We start from the raw sequence: 12,216 nt of genomic DNA, 5'->3' as shown, positions 1-12,216 counted from the left end.
TAATTCATAACATGCACTATCACTAATCATTGCACTCATACATCAATTCATCCATCCGACTCATTCCTACATTCACCCTTTGAAAACTGCATAAAAACCACACAAACTCAACATATGCAAAATAAATTAAAAGAATACAAGTGGAAAAAAGAAAACATGCTGCCATCTCAACATGGCAGGAATATGCTTGCAATAACGAAACTGAACATAGCAACAGGCATCAGTCTTGCAGAGTTATTGTACATAGTCTATCGGTGGTTTAAAGTTCCAGCATGGTCACCATATTTCGAACCAATATTTTGCCCTTTTTTTAAAGGTAAAACAATACACTACAGAGAGGACCACTGGAAATATGCAACAATGTGGCTACAGCATTTTTAGAATGATTCTAGATTTGCCACATAATCCTTCATCTGCAACAGAATTTGCAGATTTTAACAAAAAAAAATTTGTTCCAAGTTAAACAGTTCAAAAATGACTAAAAAGGCAGCGACACTTGATCCGCACAGTGGAAGGCCCTTTGGAAATGTTAACTGGTCATCTCTGTTAATTGCCCCATTTGGTTGTTAAACTGGTACTAATGACATGAAACCAATACTCCGACAGTGTTAACAAGTGTAAAAATGACAAAATAATACTATCGCAAAATGTGCCAAATTACACTGCATGATTTGCCTTTTCTTGCCGTATAATTCACTCAATTCTGCCACTTTACTTGGCCCTGTCCTGCCACATAAGTCCAGTGGCCCTGACTAGATTGCATAATGGTCTCCTAGTTTAAAGAAAGTGACCATGTGGCGCACTGCAGATGAAATAAGCAGCAAGCATGCAAAACTTTAGAAGTGACTGGAGAGCAGTAATATCCTCCTAGGAATCAAAATATAAAGAGAAGCAAACAAATAAAAAGGAAAATAGAAAAGGAGAAAATAGAAAACTAAAGAACTGTCTGGCCCCAACACTGAAATGCACTCATTTTCAGTTGGATGTACACATCAGAAAATGTCATCATTCATTGGGCAAGAGAGCCAATGAATGGTGTGGACTGAACCATTGGAGAAGTGTGGCTCAATGGTTAGAGCGGTAGACCCTGATGCAGAGGTCTGGCCCGGGACCAGGGTTCAATTCCCGCCTCGGCTGGTCTTGGCAGGTCTTGGGCTCATAATTCCTCGGACCTGATTTCTCGCCTCGGTGCCTATTCTAATCATGGGTCCCACGCTGCAACTCTGGGCAATAGCTTGCATAATCTCCACAACGGCCCCAACAGCGCTGGGATGCCTGGCTTCACTCTGGGGATGCCCAGGAGTGGACATTTCACAGGGAAAAGCCAGGAAGGGTTCCCTAGCGGTATGAGTACAGCGCTGGGAAACCCCGAAATGAGGTAGCTGTGCGCTATACAAGTACAAACACATTTACATTTACCCTATGCAGTATTCCATCCAGGATGGTAGCAGAATGTAATTGGCAGGGGGAAACAGTGATGGGACATAGCTGATCTAATTATGCTTGTTTATGTGTTTTTTAATGATTTTTTACTACAAAATCCTGGCACAAAAACTAACAAGATGTTCTAGCAAGAATTAGTACAGTGCAAATCTTCTATCTCTAGGATTTGTCAGACGCAGTAACCAACACCAAAATCCTTCCCACATACGTAATCTGATATTTCATTAAACAAAATTCCTATCTGTAGGTTTAGATATAGAAAAATAACAATCTATCAATAAATGCCTCTTGACTTTAACATAACCTTTTCACAAACAGTCACCTTTATCACAACTTTTCCTTAGAAACAAATCAGGCCCATTACCTTTATCATTGGCTTTTCACCATAACCAACTCAGATCTACTGTGTTGGTAAAAAGCATTCCCAGAAGGCAACCATCAGGTGTACGATAGTAAAATTACAAATATGTGCAAAACACAGTTGTCAAAACAGTATAAAATGCCTAGTGATGGAGCCACATTAGCATAGTCCAAATCATTTGTCCCCATGGTTTGTTCAGGTGGGTCACCAGCACAAAAACTCTCGCCTCCTATGGTAATCTGCAAGATTCCATATAACAAAATACCTGCCTACAGGCTTCAGAACAGTACAATAGTAATCCACCCTTAAAAGCCTTAACACATGCTTCACACAATAGTTAGGTCAGGCCGACTGGCTCCGTCATAACGTTTCATAATAAACAGATCAAACCTATGAAATCTGGCACAAGTTTTCCCAATGAATTGATGAAGCTTATTCCCTTTGCCATTGTCTTTACACCTTGCCCAACACCAGCTTATTCAAGTGCACATAAACTGACATGCATACAGTTATGGAATTAATAATTTTGTAATTTGTAGATCGCATACCAACCTCATTTGAAGTGTCCCCACACTAGGTAACTGTGTCAGCCCGCCTCCATGCAGTTATCAACACCTCCACCCTCACCCCCATCCATCCTGAGGTAAAGAAAACAAATAGGTTATGTTTTTTTCGGAACAGTTCTTCCCACTGAGCCTGACGAACTGCTAAGTTCAGAGTATTCAACAATTTGGGCGATAGGTAGCCAAATGACTTCCCGCCCATATTTATTTTCCTCAAACTGGGAAAAATTGCCAATATCTCCCCTGCTGACCCAAGGCTCCTAGAAGGTACTTAAGGTCTGACAAACAGTTGCAAATAATGTGGACATTTGTAATTCAGGGCTTTATAGCAAAAACAGAAGGCCTTTAAAAGCGAATCACTGTCTTAATGGGAGCCAACTAAACTGTTGGAGCGCAGCCTTCATAGACGGACATTCTGGTAGAATCAGAATGAGCCTGCCGCCGCCTTTAGCACTCTTTGTAGTCTACTGATCCTTCCCTTTGTCTCTCCAAGATATAAAACATTACAGTAGCCCAGCATTGACACTATCAAGGCCTGAACCACTGTCTTCCTGAATGCATTAAGTAAGAAGCACAATATTTTCTTCAGCATTTTAAGGAGTCTGAAGCCTTTACCCGCCTCTGACGAGATTTGGTTGTCAAAAGATAATTTTTCCTCCTCCCAAATGCAGAGATTGTGGACCATGGGTTTGGAGTCTGGTACCGGACCCAGCTCTTTGGGCCACCAAGCAGTTGACCAGATGTTTGACCGGGTGCCCAAAGTCAGAACCTCAGTTTTTCCTGTGTTAAGCTTAAGGTAGTTCAAGTCCATCCATTTAGCCACCTCAGCAATGCAGAGGCATAAAGAAGCGGCCAAATGGGTAGCATTTTTGGCAGAGTAATGATGAGCTGCAAGTCATCAGCATATGATTAAAAACAAACACAGCTGGCAAAATAATAAAAAACCCTTCTTAATAGAGTCTAAAGAACATCACAGTGCAAACCAACTGTTAAACGCTTACTGGCTTTAACAAATGCTTTTCAAAACAAGGTAGACCAACTGCCTTTGTCATGACATTTCATATTAAGCAAACCAGACCAATGGAATCTGACATAACATTCCTCAGTGTACCAATCAGACCCATAGCTTGTCACCGTAAACAACTCAGGCCTACAGTATTGTGCATAAGCTTTTCCACACGGCAGCAGCGCAGTCATAAAATTAGAAAGGTATAAAGATGTATGTTGGAGAAGCAAAGTACTGTCTCTCCTAAGAGGGCCTAACAATTATTCTCTCGGTGCAAGCCTTTTATATTCATTGTTTGCCACACAGGGTAACTAACACCCAAATGCTTGCTACTGCAGTAATCTGTGACTACAGTAATCTGTGAATCCATATAACATAATACTTACCTGTAGGCTTTAATACAGAGTTTTAATACAGAGTAATGACAATCCACACTTAAACATCTATTGACTATAACGTATGCTTTTCACAATTACATCATACCTAGTGCCTTTTATCATAGCATTATATATTAAACAGATCGCCAGTCCTGCTGGGAGTTGCGCAAGCCAAAAAGTGCAATACAATCATCAGTGTTTTTAGAGAAATTAGTCAAGTTTGGCTCAGTCAAATACTGTACTCATGGGAACCAACATGTGGGTGATGCCTATGTCCCTCTCTCAGCAGTATTCTAAAAGCAGTTTTTTGGCAATCAGATAAGGTAAAAAAAAAAAATACACAACAATGGCACTGGCAACCTAGACCTAAATAACCATATATATTAGTGCAGCCAGGGGCATCCCACACAGCTTTCAAACACAAAACTGCACTCTTAATTCTAAAGTTAATAATGGAAGGGGAGGCAGGTGTGCTGGGATGGCAATACATTCCTCATGCCTGCCCTCATCCGATTTGTGCTGCTGCCAGAGAAAAACAAACACAGTAAATTATCTAGTTATCCAAGACACTTTACCAGCATGATCATGCGTGCGGCCTCAAAAGTTCAAGTTTAGGCAGCCATACTGCTGGTGGCTAAGGGCACAGGATAAATAAACAAAATCACAGCTGTGTGGCGGAGAAGCACTTTTTCCCTGTGGAAGAATACAACTTCTGCTCAATCAAAACATGTACTCCTGCCAACTAACTTGTGGGTGGAGTGAAAGTCCTTCTATGTAGTACACCTGAAAGGTCTGATTTTAGGTTGCTCACATTAAGTCTAGCGATAGCAGCGCTATCAAACCAGACCTAAACTGATAACAATAGTGTCAGCATTTGCTCCCTTGCCCGAATCCCAGCTGTTCATGTTTTCATCCAAGGAGGACTTGAGGAGCAGCTGACCAGGTGGAGGTCTCCCGCTGGGTAATTTGGGGAAGTGGAGCAGTCGCACGACCGTTCAGGGGTTTGGACTACTTTTGCAGCCCAAGGATGTAAATCCTGGCATTTTTGTATGCCGGCCACCATTTTGTCAGGTGACACGGTGGATGCAAGTGGTAACTATTTTCCCCACCCACCCATCCCTTTACCAGGGTTTTTTTTTTATCTTGGCATGAAAGTTTCTCTTTTTATTTTTGGGCATGTTTATTGCTATAAGTGTGCAAAGGGGTTTATGCTGTTAAGACAAGTTGTCGCTTGAGGCAGGTGCACTGGCGGTTGGCAGAGAAGTTGCCGTAGTTTATCCAAGCTTCTCCTTGTTTTCAATGGCAGTTCAGGCTGAAAGGGGAACGGGTAGGCAAGTACACGCCTAGTTGAGACAGGAAGTTTAAGATTAGATACGAAATTTAGTGGGCTAACAGGTTAATAGATATTGGAAACAGGTAAGGGAATTTAGAGGTATCAGTTACATTCGAACAGCCATTGATCAGATATAAATATTGATGTATTAAGTTGTTATGAAGGGAAAGGGTACCTTAGGGGTGGAGGACAGACTAAAATAAGTTTGGAACTTTGTACAGTGAGGTTGTAGTTTTGAAAGGCGAGGCCTAGGTTAATTGTGATGTGCACCTGTTTCAATAAAGGTTTTTTTTCACACAAACCTGGTGTCAGTGGTCTGAGCTGCTCCCCTCTTCCCCAAGTACAGGTGACGTCAGGTGAAGTCTCACGTACATCAGCAGTGGCAGTTCCAGCTTTAATCCAGGACACTGGACTCTGCTGTGCAATGTGCAATGACATTCTCTGAAGCAGAAGCCCGGTTTGACAAGTAACTGCGTAACTATATGGCGACATGGTGGTCCAGGACAAAAAGTCACCATGGCTGCCACGCAGTCGCAGGGAGTGTCATCGATGGATGGATCAGCGCACATTCTGTTAAGATGGAGTGGGAAATAGCATTTAGCTAAAAATAAATGAAAGCCTCCATTAGGACAAGAGCTCTGAGCGGTTTATTGATTGGTGATCGAGAGTGCGGCTTACAGCAGAACGAACCATCCTAATGGTACCACAGAGGAGGGGATGGGGGACTTTTTAACCTCAAAGCTGTAGTCACGGCTGAGATCATGTTTTTATCCTGATTAGCAAATAGAAAAAGCTATTGGATTCAGCAATGGGCCTCTTGAAACCTTCTCCAAGCCAATATTTCAAGGCAACAGCTTCTGATGCCTTCTGACTAGTGTCCAAAAACTAGGAATATAAGCAACCCCCCCCCCCCAAAAAAAACATAAGGATTCCTGGCCCCTTTCTGCACAGCCCAATGAGGGCACCTCTTAACCCAAGTAGTTTCTTTCTCAAGGAAAATGCCTGAACCACAAGAGACAAACGTGGCCTGCATGAGAAAGGTGTGGAGAGGAATTTATAAAAAACAGATCTGTGCCTCAGAAAGGTGTAGTTCGTGACATGGCAGGCGTGGGCCCTCTAGGAGTTCCCAGCATTTCAGAGGTACAGACCTACCCAGGACTTGGGAGTTTTCCCACACAGACCAGTCCTTCTGTGGATACCTCCTGTTCACTACTGGCCCAGTATTAAAACTGTAAATCGGCCATGAGTGTAACACATCTCATACTATAGCAATTGTAACCAGACCCAAGCTGTCAAATAGGGGGTCAAAAACTGGTCCAATAGCATGTGCAAATGATATTTCCCCAAATGCATACAAGTCATAACAAACAAACAGTGGTAACTTTTTTTCCTAAAACAAGAGGGACTGTTTACCAGACCGGGTTCCAGGGAGGCAAGAAGGGAAGGGCATGAATAGTTCATGCTGTTTTTGCTTGTTCCTCTGTATTTTGTTGGTCTATCTTCCTGAGCATCTATACAAGTATTAAACGGGTACTAACAAAGCAAATAGGCCTGGCTTTTTGTTAGGAGAAGCATTAGCTGAGAGTTACGCTTGCTGCTCTCGGATGTCCTGGAAAGCAAGAATACCCGAAAATGAAGCAATATCTTAGACTAAAATATGAAAGCTGGAAGGTCGGCCCCACTGCTGACAAGAGGCCTTTGGAAAGTTAAACTGAATCCTCATATAGGAGTGTTACAAGAAGGAGTAAGAAGATTTGCATTGTAAGTGTTAAAGTTGAGAGGCATGGTTAAAGTGTATGAGGCTGTTGAGGTATGTCTGTCCGATGTTGTGTTGGGATTTGCAAGTGAGAGTGAGTTGTTTGAATTGGCTGCGTTTGTGAATGGGAGCCCGTGGAGTTCCCTGAAGTGCGGTGCAATGTGGGTGCCGCATGGGAGATCTAGTATGAGTTTTGCAGTGGTGTTCTGTATGGTCTGGAGTCTTTGCAGGAGTTGCTTGCAGGAGTTGCTTGGAGATTACGGCATAGTGTTGCCATAGTCATGCCTGCTTGTGATGACTGCTTGGGTCACCGTCCGTCTGGTGTTCTATGGCAGACACTAGATTTTATGTAGCTTGCGTAGGATGTGGCATTGCATTGACATGTGTTTTCATGAAGAGTTTGTTATCTCGGATGAGTCCCGGGGTTATAGCGTTGTCAGTGGGTGTAGCTCCTAGCTCTAACTGCGGCCAGGTACTGTCCCCATGGGAGGTCTTGCTACCAAAGATTCGAACTTCCGTCTTATCGGAATTGAGCTTCAGGTAGTGTGTTCTCATCCAGTCTTCAACTATGGTTATGCAGATGGTGAAGTTGGTTCTGGAGGTGTTAGTCTTGTCCGTCAGGTAGAGGATGAGTTGGGCGTCAGCTGCATTTGAGATGACAGATGCCTCGATATTGGGTGATGTTGGCTAGCAGGGTCATTTAGGTGTTGAACAGGGTGGGGCTGCAGCAAGATCCGTGGAGACTCCGCAGATCAGTTTCTTGGTTTCTGGGTTAAACTGTGGCATATTCTTTGGGTTCTTCCCTTGATGAAAGAGCAGATCCAGCGGAGTGAAATGTGTTTCCTCAGAGGCCTATGTCGTGGAGTCTCCTTATAAGAGTGTAGTGGGAGACAGTTGTGGATAGGTCGAGTAGAATGAGGGCTGCCGTTTCTCCATGATCTGGGATGGTCCAAATAATGGCTACAATGAGTGCTGTTTCAGTGCTATGGTTCTTTCAGAAGCCAGACTTAGCCTGTAGGTGGTGCCTCGAGGTGGCATACAGTGGTTTGTTGATGGCTTTCACCATCACTTTGACTAGGTACGAGTGCAGGAATATTAGACCAAAGTTGCATAGTTGGTTTGGATCAGCTGATAGCTTTTTGAGGATTGTGTTGACTTCTGCATGTTTCCAGTCATGAATGTGGCAGATGCGATGAAGGTGTTGATGTGGGAGAGGACGATGCTGACTGAGGGGGGTCCCAAGTTGTAGATGTGGTGGGGGCATGGGTCCATGAGGGTTCCTGAATGGATGGTCCCCATGATTGACGCTGTGTTGCCTCTGGAGAGGAGTGTCCATTCAGTCAGTTGTTTGTCTTAGGTGGTGGTTGGTAGCTTGGCAATGATGTAAACAGGGTCTGGGAAGTTTCTGCAAATATTGGAGACTTTGCAAAGACCTATCAGATTTCTTCCACAGCAGAGTTCTTGTGAGGGCCGATGTTGCAGGAGTGGTGGAGTCCTTTGTGATTGAAAAGAGCTCCTTGCTGCTGTTGGAGCTTCCTTCAATGCATTCAGCTAGTGCATATTACTTGGTGTCTCATATTTGCTGGTGGTAGCGTCGGAGAGCAGCCTTATGGGAGGATTGGTCGACAGTTTTGTGGCTGGTTCTCCATTTCCTTTCTAAATGTTTGTAGCGTTTTGATTGTCAGAGGTTCTCTGTGTACCAACTGGCTTGCTGGTTTTATCTATTTTTGTTTGTTGGGTTTGATGCGAGCGAATTGGCACAATTCCTGATCCACTTGTTGAAGTTTGTGATCTCCTTGTCGAGGTTGTTTGCGGGGTTGCATTGATCTGTGGTGAGGGTGCTGAGTCAGTCTGTTTTGGGAGATTTTGCCCCAGCTGTTGCTGGGAAGACTGTTGCTGGTGGGTGCACTGACTTTGGTGTGTCGTTCTTAAAGTCTATGATGGAGTGGACAGTCTGTATATGCGGCGTGGTGGCTTTGTATTTGATGCTGTCGCTAGTGGTGAAGATGAGGTCCAGTGTATGACCTCTGTGGGGAGACGAGCTGGGTGAGGTCAATGCTGCCCAGGATTTCGAGGAGTGCTGTGTATAAGTGGTCAGCCCTGTCTTCCAGGTGGAAGGTGAGGTCGGTAAGCAGTAAGGCGGCTCTGGAGTGGATTGTGAGTGGGGCGACGAGGGCGGTGATGAGATTTGTAAAGGTGGTTTGCTTCCCATGTGGTCAGTAGGCGGGAGTCCCCTGCAGGGTGAAGTTATCAGAGATTTGTCGTATGAAGTGTAGGTGTTCCAGGAATGGGACAGCGCTTTCTAGAGGTCAAGCACTTCATGAATTCTTTGAAGAGGAATGAGAGTCCTCCACCAGGCTTGTGGTTGCAATCCCATCATGCGATCTTGTAGCCTGTAGGTATTGTCATGACAATGTCAGGAGTTGAGACAGGTTTCCATGATGAAGAGGTGGTTTGGTGTGTTGCTGCTTAGTAGGCCACAGACTTCGGTCATATGTTTGCTGAGTGGCCGCGTGTTGAGCAGCATGCATGCGAGTGAGCTTTATGGTGCGAGTTTGTGATGGCGTGGGGTGTTAGGTGGGCCTGTAGGTGGTGTTGTTGGCTGGTGCGAGAGGGGTGTGTGCAGGAGGCTGCATGACAATTGGCAGTGGAAGCAGGTGAAGGATCCTACTGTGCTGTGCTGTGCTGTTGGGCAGCAGCTTGGTGAGCGGCGTCGCGGGTCAATAGAAGGAAGGGTGTAGAGTACTGCTGGGAGGATGGTGGGGGAGCTGATCTGACCACGGTTTATAGCCTGGGCTGCCATTAAGTAGGTACAGGAAGTGGGAGGGAGCTTTGGGGTCGTGAGCGGAACTTCTAGGAGAGTAGAAGATACAGGAAGGTGACTCATCAGGAGCAGTAAAAAGCGGGGTGGAAGGTAAATGTGTGGGAGTCTAAAATAGGGGAGCTGATTGGGGGGGGAATCGGGAAGGCAAAAATAGCATAAAGAGAAAACTGCACAAACATAAAAAAGAGGCACAAAGAGAAAGTTGCACAAAAACAGAACAGAGGCACAGAGAAACCTGCACAAAATATAAAGGGGCACAAAAGAGAAAACTAGAAAAAAGGCATCAAGAAAAAGCTGCCAGAAATGGAAAAAGGCACAAAAGGCGAGAAAGGCACTAGAAGAGAAGGGTACGAAAGTAGTTAAAAGTGCAGAAAAAGGCACAAGAGTGAAGATGGGAGAGAGAGTAAGTGAGCAAGAGAGAGAGTACGAGAGAAAGAGGAAGGAAAGGGGTGGCTGGGTGAGAAGGAGGAGCAAGCGCAGTGAGAGCAAGGGGGGAGCCTCGAAGCAGTCGGTTCAGTCCTAGGTAAGTGGATGAAGGGGATGGGCCTAGTCGCCCAGAACAATAACCATGTTGTGTGCTATGGTGTCTTTAATATCTTTCTTGTGGAACACCCAATTCACAAGCATGTGGTCCAGTCTAAATTAAGGGTGAGAAGGCCTGTGGGGATACTGACCCATCTGAAATACTGACGACCCTCAACAAAGTGTAACTCTTCAAAACATGACCACAAAAGCCCTTAGGGTTGCTCTTTACGTGCTTGGAATTTTCTTTGACCGTCTTTGACATGAAGGGCAACAATGCTGTTGGACTTATCTCTGATTTGCACAGTCACTTAAACTGTGTTCTTTGTCCCTATGGTGCGGCGTCAGTGTGACTGCAGGTATACAAAGAAGTAGATGCTCATTTACTACAACGATTTACTCTCTGTTGCCCGAAGCATCAGCAAGCAAGGTGAATCATTGCTGCGTCAACCGGATGACTGACAGGGCCGCCGACTCTCTCTCTTAAGGTCTTTTAGTTTCAGATTTGTATAAATTGGTTACAAACATTATGTTTTGATTTCTCCGTTTTGTTCTTTACACTCTATCTCATTGTAGATACCTTTGAAGGGTATTCTCATTTGAAAAATAATTATATATTACCTCTAGTCGAACTGCATTCAAGTTTTGATGATTATTCTGAACAAACCTAGTGATCACAATAGTTATACTTCGAATTGGAGGTAGCATCAAGTACCAGCGTGGAATGGAATTTCGGATGTGGTAAAAGTATATTGTAACTATATTTATTGGTTGCTGTGAAAAACTGATAATTTACAAGTTTTGATTTGCCCCCTAGTGTATCTTAATGTCGCAGACACAAGGGGAAGTGGTCTCCGATTATGGGCCAGATGTACGACCATTCATTTTTGCGAGTCGCAAATTGCGTAGAATTGTGACTCGCAAAAATGAATGTACAACAGTGTCTCAGACACTGTTTACGATTTCCAATGGGCTCGCAAATTGCATGCCTCATTAATATTCATGAGGCTGTCGCAATTTGCGACCCCATTGGGAATGGCTCGCATTCACAGGGATGGTAGCCTGATGGGGTCAGCAGACCAGCATGTCTGACTGCTTTTTGAATAAAGCAGTTTTTTTTTTTATAATTTTTTTTTTTTTTTAATGCAGCTCTTTTTTCTTAAAGGAAAACGGGATGCATTTAACAAAAAAAGAAAAATGAAACATTTCACTTTCATTTTTTAAGAGCAGGCAGTGGTTCCTGGGACCTCTGCCTGCTCTTAAAAATATTTACGAACCAATTCACAAAGGGGAAGGGGTCCCCTGGGCAACCCTTCCCGTTTGCAAGTGGCTTAACTCCCTTTTGAAAAGGGTGGTAAACTGCGAGTGTATTTCAACCGCAATTGCGGTCGCAAAACAATCTTACATGTCATTTGCACTCGCTATTAGGAAGGAATGCCCTTGGCACGCCCCTTCCTAATAGCGAGTCGCAAACCATATTTTGAGAGTTGCTAATCGGTTACTGAGTCACAAAAAATGGTATGTACATGGGGCCGTCTTTTTTGCAGTCGCAAATGGGAATTTCCGTTTGCGACCGCAGTAAACAGTCATACATCTGCCCCTATGAATGCTTTGTTTCGCACTTGGTTGCTATGATAAGTAAAAAGTAAAAGGCAAATGGAGATGCAAGTATAAAGTGGAGCGACAGATAAAGAAGACGACATGCATGCAGTTGAAGGGGGACCTGCCTAATCGCTCCAAACAAACTTCAGAAGTTAGAAAAACTCTGTGTAAATGTAAAAGACTGAAAAGACACTGGAAAATTGACGGTGTAAATTGAAAAAAAGAGCAGCCCTGGAAAATGAATACTATTGAATAAGTGGCAGATTAGAGCACTGAGTGTTAGAACAAAGACTAATAATGTTGTGGTCTAAATCTAATAGCAAGTCTCTGTAAAAACAAAAACAGCAACAAAAAAACTTTGAGCATCATGAAGGTAATGAAATGAATGGTCTGCTGTCAAATTTGATTAGATAAATTGGAGTTGGTTTC

The 12,216-nt window shown here is 43.8% G+C and overlaps 1 protein-coding gene across 3 annotated transcripts in view; it reads right to left on the bottom strand.

Moving 5' to 3' along the window:
* Positions 1–12,216, bottom strand: part of LOC146860850 (GTPase HRas) — a 307,708-nt gene that overhangs the window by 180,839 nt on the left and 114,653 nt on the right. Inside the window, exon 1 of one of the 3 annotated variants that reach the window (XM_085644812.1) lies at positions 2,357–3,857. The exons of the other annotated variants lie outside the window; for them this stretch is intronic. The gene's annotated coding sequence lies outside the window, so the exon portion shown is untranslated. Of the gene's footprint in view, positions 1–2,356; positions 3,858–12,216 lie in introns of those variants that run through there. 3 annotated transcript variants of the gene reach the window in all.

The sequence above is a fragment of the Triturus cristatus genome, chromosome 3_1, assembly GCF_964204655.1.
Source record: "Triturus cristatus chromosome 3_1, aTriCri1.1, whole genome shotgun sequence".
Classification (NCBI taxonomy): Eukaryota; Metazoa; Chordata; class Amphibia; order Caudata; family Salamandridae; genus Triturus; species Triturus cristatus.
The sequence above is the reverse complement of the archived record's forward strand: the minus strand, read 5'-3'. Positions and strand labels throughout refer to the sequence as shown.